General features: G+C 40.5%; 1 long non-coding RNA gene across 2 annotated transcripts in view; it reads left to right on the forward strand.

The window, feature by feature from the left end:
- LOC121671584 overlaps positions 1–2,484 on the forward strand; it is a 105,828-nt gene extending 103,344 nt beyond the window's left edge. For both annotated transcript variants that reach the window (XR_006018547.1, XR_006018546.1), the window contains exons 2-3: positions 371–435; positions 865–2,484. This is a non-coding gene — a long non-coding RNA (uncharacterized LOC121671584). The remainder of the gene's footprint in view (positions 1–370; positions 436–864) is intronic.
- Positions 2,485–8,035: the final 5,551 nt, after the last annotated feature.

The raw sequence follows: 8,035 nt of genomic DNA on the forward strand, positions 1-8,035 counted from the left end.
ACCTGGGGGTTCATTTGAGGCCTGCAGTGTACTCTGTCACACACTTGCTTGCACGGCAGGCGCAGATTCCTCAGTAAGGAGTTCTCCCCTGCATTCTCACAGTCCTGTTCTAACTTAATCCAAGTCCTAAAGAGAAATTAGATGAAGGAAAGAGAGGAAAAATTCACCAGAAGGGGAACTCTTGATAAGCATACTTCAAACATATTCCTTTGTATCTCCTGTAGTGAATCATGTGCCCAGCCCTTACATATAAAGAGCTGTCTTATTATAAGCAAGCAGCTTTCCCATGGGAGCGGGGCATGCACTAAGGCTCAGGTTGGATTTCACGCCATCCACTTGAATTTCTCTCCTGTTTTTCTTGTCACTACAGCCTGCACAACTGAAGAAGATGATGTACAGGCAAGAGAGTGCCAAAGAAAGGAAGAGCTACTGGAGGTAACCCCTTTTTCTTCCATCAAGCTGGATCTGCAAATAATCTGCACAAATTCCATTTAAGGGATCTATGTCTACATGTTGTTCTCAGTCTTTCTACAATGCTTATTCCACAGGGTAAGATCCTGTGGTTGAGAGACATCTAGGAGATGGTGACAACATCAGGCTATCCCTAAATTTTTGGTTTATCATTATATATTCCTCTCTATCCTTTGTTATTAATTTATTGTCAAATTTGGAAAAAAAAGAAATACCTGAACTAAAAGACAAGATTCTCAGTTTAAGAGTTCAAACTAGTCCCTTAATGGGACTGAAATATACCACATCCTAAGGCAGAAAGTCTTGGAGAGTGGAGTACACAAGGGCAAACACTGGCAAAGAAATGGAGAGATCACCTTTACTCTTTGTACTGTTCTGACTTCATTGTTGCAGTTCTTCATGCAAAATCCCTGCTGTGGAAAGATTCTTCTGCTTGTGGTGTGCTGTGACTAACAGAGGAAAAGTGTGGCAATGAAAGACCTGAATCTCCTGCTGCCCAAACTGCTTTCCCACTCCATCTTCATGTCCAAACCCACTCCAAATTGCTTTTGTATTCCTTCTGTCCCATACATGAAGTCAGACTGAGATTCGTTTGCAGAATGGTTTGAGTAACCTCTGCTCTAAAGCATAGACAGACCAAAACAATAGTACAGCTATTGAGAGACTTGCCTGTTCGTTGGTTAAGGGGTGCCAGGGAACAGTGTCTGGAAAAGGTCAGCTGAAATGAGCAATGTGACAGTGAGCCTCAGAAACCTGTTTGTGGATAAGCCGCTATAGCCATAGCCATAGAATAAAGGCAACACCCTATCAAATCCTAAAGACTGTTCTTCTCACACATACCGACCTGCTGTACCAGGAGAGCACTGTCTGCTGAGACTGCTTGAGCTGCAAGAGGGCACTGAACTTTGGTGTACCTGTCCTAGAGGTCTCCCAAAGCTAACAAAATGAACCTGTAGCTAACAAAAATCACATAAGCCTGTGTTAGTGACCAAAGTTAGGACTTGGGTTTCTGGGGTGAAGAATGGCTGCTTTTTCTTGCTAAGATCACTAACAGCTGAAGAAATCCAACAGCCTTTTTTAATGAGCCCCTTAGAGCTTGTAAAATGGTATTAGCTATTATCATAGTTAATATTGCTTGATGTGGAAATATAAACTCAGGAAAACAAGTACTAAAACATTTGTGTAAATGTAACTCCTGACATTTATGTTTATTAATTTGCTTTCGAGCAGTTTTCCATATTAAAAAGAGATTGATTACTCTGAATGTGGAAAATACCAAGTTGTCACTAATATATTTTATTTAATTACAAAAGCAATAGAAAGGGGGTTTTAATATAATTCTCCTCCACAATTCAGTATGCAAGATTTTTTAAAAATCTAACACACACTTGACAAGAAACAGATATGTTGAAAGACATCAATAAATGTACTGATTAAGAGTTTGAGACACTTACTTTAAAAATGTGGAGCAAAGGCTGACTATTCTAATTACCTGAGACATGTGACGTCAATTGTCCTTAATACTTTAAGAATGACAGGTTACAAATGAATAGATATTAGGGCTTTCTGCTCTGTTGCTTGCTGAAGAATCTGTTGAAGGACAAGTACTTGGATATGTCACCTTGTGTCTCAGGAGCCGAGGGGAGTAGAGAAGAATGAAAGGATGATGATGGGAAAAGTGAGATTATCTCAGTGTTGCATTCTTTCCTAAATCCAAAGTGGGAACTGATTCTCGAAGAGAAAACAATGCTTTGTAGTTTTCAATTAGAAATACTTAAAGGTGTATGCAGCTAAGCTCCAAGCATTATTTCCCCTCACAGCTCTGAGGAGTGCTAAGAAACTGCATAGACTGTATTTCCCATATAAATAAAAAGAGGAATTAATTCTCTTTAGTGCTGGACATGGCCTGCTGACCAAGTTGTTCGCTGCTTTCAAAGGCTCAAAACAAGAGCTATACTGCTAATGATGTTAATATGAACTCCTTGTTAAATAAAGATTATGTCTTTTTTCTAAGCAAGTCTGTGAGCATCTTTGCCCTCAAACAGAAAAGGCATACCCAAGATCCAGCCCTGCTCCTCTACAGTGAGGAAGAGTATGGATTGAGGTTAGCAAGTGTGGTGTTTGACTGTGAGTTTTACGGTGTGATGCCAGAATTAGCACAGCCAACTAGTGTACATCTCCTGCCTCAAATAGGCCATAATTTGCTTCTTCCAGCACATAAGCCTGGTAGGGACCCTTTGCTGTTGCATTTTATGCACAACCACAGAGGCAAAGAACACCCAGCACAGGTCACACAGCAAACACAGCAAGTGCTATGGCCCAGGAGGTCCTCTCAGGACAGCTACCACAAACAGCTGCAGCCCATGCCAGGGCACAGGGTGACAGCTTCCCCTGGCAGAAGGTCCCGTGGCAACGGGGCTGGAGTTGACCTAAATAACACAGCCTGGTCTTCACCCTTCTGTGACAGACAAGGGGTGTGGGGCTCCCAGTGACCAGTGTTCATGCATGAACGCCTTCCTGCCACTCTTGACACAACCTCATTGAAACTGCTGACCTTGCCAGGGAGGTATTTATGACATGTTCATTACCCAGAGTCTGAACACCTGGAAGAGAAAAGGCTCTGGATTCTATTACCAATCCTCTAAGTTGTCCTGTTTCACTAATTACTTTTCATTCTCATTTATTACAAATAATATAGCTATTTCTCTGCCCATCTTTCTTTCTGCACAAAATGCAATGTAGATAAATTATTTACTCTAAGTCACCAAGTAAGAAAATGAGACAATATTTCTCTTCAATTCGAAGAGAAAGAAAATTGCTTTAAAAAAATGCTTTATGCATAAAATAATGTTTATTTATGTAAATACATACTGGCACCTATTGTCGTCAACACAATTAACATTCCTTTTCCAGGGAATAATTCACAGGTAGGGACTGAATACAAATTGCAGCTCTTGAGAAGAAAGATTTCAACAAACACATATAGTAATGCCCCTAAATATATCATAATGGTTAAGAAGCACAACAAAACCAATAAACCACCGATGGCCATTATAAATTCAGCAGTGGATCAGTTAATATCGCAGTCCTCTGAACACATTTACCCTGCCTGGATTTCAGCAACACAACCGCCCTTGCAGATACAAAATGCCGGTTAAATAGAGGCCTGTTCTCCTGTGGCTTTCCCAGAATTTAACCCAAGATGAACTCTAGCTAGTGTACCTATGCTGCTATCTGGTATGAATACCCACACTGAACATGGGACTGATGATAAATGCTTCTGTAAGGGTTTTTTTGCAGAAAGACCAATCCCTTTAGAGTGAAGAAAGTGAAAAAACAGCAGACAAAAGGCACACCCTTTAAAGCCTCAAAACACAGACACCTTATTATTTCCCCAGTGATAGGCTTAGAAAAAATTGTGGGTAGCAGCAGTGCCCAAAAAATTAATGTTAAAAATTTTAAACAAGTGGTTTTACTGAGAAATACTTCTTAGAAGTACTCAAAAAAAGAGGACTCAACTTTAGTTGAGGGTTTTCTTCTGAAAGCATTTAAGGTAAGAGAGAAGGGTGAAATTTAAAGGCAACAGGACAGTACCCTCTGCCAGGACCAGAAAATAAATTGAAAGCAGCCCCATAAAACACTTACTTATAACATGAAATCAGTGAAGAGGTGGAAATTGAACTGGAGAATTGACTTGTCATCCTCTCACTTTACTCCCTCCTTGAAAACAATCATAAAAATTTGAAGCAATTTGGCGCAATGGCCTGTTCTCCTGTTAAACACCTTAATGCATTTCATTTCTTCTAGTTATTCTTAAGTGCTTCATTAGACAAACAATTATATGATTCATGCACATCTAGGATAGAAAATATTTTAGTGAACTATTACAGTTCTTGACTCTACATTCTTATGGTCAAAACCACAGGGAGACAAGACAAGTTTACCTGTAAAACCACACAAAGCTTTTCATTTTCCCTAAGGTATAAGAACTAGATGTAATTACAATTAAATCTTTAATGAAAATATTTTCATACTACTTCTGTCCAGGTGTGACAAACTCATCCATATTTCAAGGACTTGGTGAAATAAGAGTTCTGACACAACTGAAAGACTTTGAGAGACTGAGCCTAGAGAAAACAAGGTAACTTCCTCCAACAAAAAGCATCACAATGTGGCTTTTCAGAAAGAAAAATCCCAGCTTGAAGATGTTCCAAAGCACATTTTCTCCCAAGAGTGCTTGCTAAAGGAAAGAAAATACAAAAGGAAGAATATTGCAAAAGAGAAGAAAATCCACCTAACTCAAACCACTGCCATTTTCTTGTCTGATAAGTCCAAAGCCAGGTGGCTAGAATAAAAGATTCGTGTTTATCTGTTAGAAGATCTGGGGCTGATTCATTCTATTTACTGCAGCAAGCTCACCTGTGAAGCTTTATAGATGCCTTAGGGGAAAAAGCTCAGCAGGGGTTAACTTCTTGTTGTGGGGGAAGAAAGGAGAGGTGAGATTTGAGTTTTAATTGGTGCAAGGGGAAATCCCCTCTCTTTTATATACCTGGTTCAGAGAAAAACACAGGTAATAACAATAAAAAAAAGTCTTAGGACAGGAGCACAATTCTTTAAGCATTTCCAGGTCATCTTGGAAGTGGGGGAAGGGAGTTATCATTATAAAAGCTTCCCCTGAGGTTCATTTGGGAACTCAGTTGTGAGATTTGTAGGAAGCTTTAACTTGTGCGAAATCTGTGAGTTTATTGCTTGAATTAACTCTGAACTGAGGAATAAAGTATACTTAATGCACTTTTAAAGCACTGTTTTACTTCCCCGTTTGTTTCTATAAAAGGATGCTTTCCAAGCTGATCTGTGCGGTATATTTGTCCCTCTAGGTTTTACCTTAATTTGCTTGCTTGAGCCAGAACTAAAGAGACTTGAATATCTGGTCCCAGAAATTATTCTTTCATTGTGTACCACTGTCATTTCTGTCTTGCTTTCCATTTAAAAGATTCCAGCTTTCAAGACTGCAGTTTTCAGGAACTAGAAACCTAAAATGGCAATGCTTCTCTACAGGGTAGTAACTGCAAAGATAAAATAAATCGGATAAAAAACTCAGAACAGTTGTTTTAGTCCAATTTGCAGTTGATGTGGGATAAAACACCAGCCTGTTTAAAACTAAAAGTGAGAACAAAAAATCCCCTAACTTTTACATATGGCTGCAAGGCAGTTTATTTGGAGCAAAAACCCTCTAAAGCTATTCCAAAACTACTTGCTTGTAGAGGCAAGGTTTTTCTATAGCAGCAGGCGTGTTGAGGTGTGTTGCCCTCTGCTCTGCAGGGTTAGCAGATCTGCTCCCACCAGCCCCCTTGCCCATCAGCTGCCAAAGGCCGCCTCAAATAGAATAGCAGCAGAAGGTGGTGCCACACTTCACCTCTTTTATGTCAGAAAAAAGGACATTTTCATGTCCTCCCCCATGGGTTTCTTCACCCTCTGAAAAAATACTTGAAGGATTATATTACACTTCCTGGACAATTTGATCAGGGAACACTGTTGGCAAATAATGTTTTATATTTGCAAATTTGCCTTTTCTTTCTTTTTCTGCATCTAGCTCCTTCTTAGTGTAGGCAGCTTTGTCTACCCTTAAAGCTGTCCTGGCAAATGCTGTGTTGTATTCCAACTGAGCCTATAAAGTTTACAGAATAACAGGGCTGCTTTAATGCAGCAAATGGAAGGGCCAGAGATAGGCCAAAATTACTTTGACATTTAAAAAGTCCAGCCTCTTTTGCTTTACACTTTCACTTAGTGCTGAAGTTGAGAAACACTTAGAAAAATAAAGCTTTACAGTTTCCTGTTAAATCTAACTATTTCATACTGTGTAATTAATTGTGCCCTTGCTCTTTCAATCCTCTCAAACTGAAATTAATAACATTGTGGGAAGCCATGAATTTACAAAGATGTGTAGTTTAAAAACTGTGAAGAAATATTGATTCAAAGAACAAAGTGAGAGAAACATAATAAACATTCTGCCTGGGGAAGAAATGAGCCTGTTTCTTCATCTCTTGTCAGCTGGAGTCTCTGAATTCCCCCACCTCGGTACATCTCATGAAGTGAGTAATTTGAAGTAGATGACTTGTGGCTGCACGGTACAGCAACATGGAAATCTTCTGGCTCCACCGCACTTACAGACCTTCATCTGTTATGCTCTGTCAGCTGCACACAATGCAAAAAATCTACCCAGTTTAATCTTCCATCTCATTTAATATCCAGGATCAAATGAGGATGGAAAATTGGGGACTGAAGTTATTTGTCCTTAGTCATTAGTCACCTTTAGTCTTAAGTCACTTAGTCCTAAGTCACCTTTATTCATTTCACAGAGCAGGACAAGTAGCTGCATGCTGTTGATTTTACTATTCCGTAACTCAAAAAGGAAATACTACTTTGTTTTCTTCTTACTGTTTTCCTGCAGTCTGCTCTGACCTGAGCCACACAGCTTCTGGCCGCAGCACAAGGCCAAGCAGTGGGATAAAACATGGATGGCAAATGTTCTTGCCACTGCTTCCCCCACAGGTCCCACTGTGTCTCTCCTTCGGGGTCATTCTGTCTCTGGAGGCACATGCCATCCTGCCCATAAAGGAAACAAAGAAGGTTCTTTGCTGCAGTGCCAGATCAAAACCGATATGGACCCTAAAGGTCAGAAGGGCGATAACTGCACAGAGCTGGCCATGATAACTTCATCACACTATAGAAGGATTGAACAGCATAATCCTAATTTAAATGCCTGGTGTCTGGCCCTCTTATTCCCTAGTGAAGCAAACAAGAAAACAAAAATAAAGGAGCCTGAAATTTCTGGGGAACGTGGGCATGCCAATAAAATATTCATAGAACCAAAGATAAACCTTGCATGAAGAAGGTATGAAAGAAGTTAGGAATTTTACCACCAGCTCTGGTGATAGCAGCTGTGTCTGAATTGGGGCAGGACAAGATATAGCTGTTTTTGTCCCAGGACCAACTAAGCAAGGACTTGGAGTCCAACCAGCTTCCTCCAAGAAGCCCCAGAGAGCTGCACCCATAGCTTCCCGCCAGGAGGACTAGAACATGGCCACCACTTTCATGGATATGGGCATGGGGGTTTTTGTGTCAGCAGCTGCTTTGCTGGTGCCAGTGGATTACGGTGCTGACTGGGGATGAGATCTCCTGTCACTACCTTGAGCTCTGCACCCGACTGAAGTGATTTTTCCTGGCATCTGCCTGTGTTGAGTCAAACCCACCTGCAAACTTAAAGTAGCAAAATGTAGCTAATAATCAAACAAATCCTTTCAAAGAGACTGGAGGGCAGGAAGAAGGAATAATTGCAACACGAATAACAGAAAAGGGAAGAAAGCTTTGGCTGAGATCTAAAAAGGACTTCTGAGATGAGTATTTGCTGTGCCTGGTAGTTAAGTATCTGGCTGCCTACATGGGTTTATTACCCTGAGTTGAGGGGTAGGGTTCAAAGAGGGTAGGGCCTTAGTTGCTCAGAAAAATTAAAGCAGTTAAAAGTAGCTGCTCAGCCCCTGGGAATAAAGTCCTAAAAGCCACC

This window comes from Corvus kubaryi, unplaced genomic scaffold (genome assembly GCF_017639235.1).
Source record: "Corvus kubaryi isolate FWS band 111438036 unplaced genomic scaffold, C.kubaryi_AGA036_p1.0 37398, whole genome shotgun sequence".
Taxonomy (NCBI): domain Eukaryota; kingdom Metazoa; phylum Chordata; class Aves; order Passeriformes; family Corvidae; genus Corvus; species Corvus kubaryi.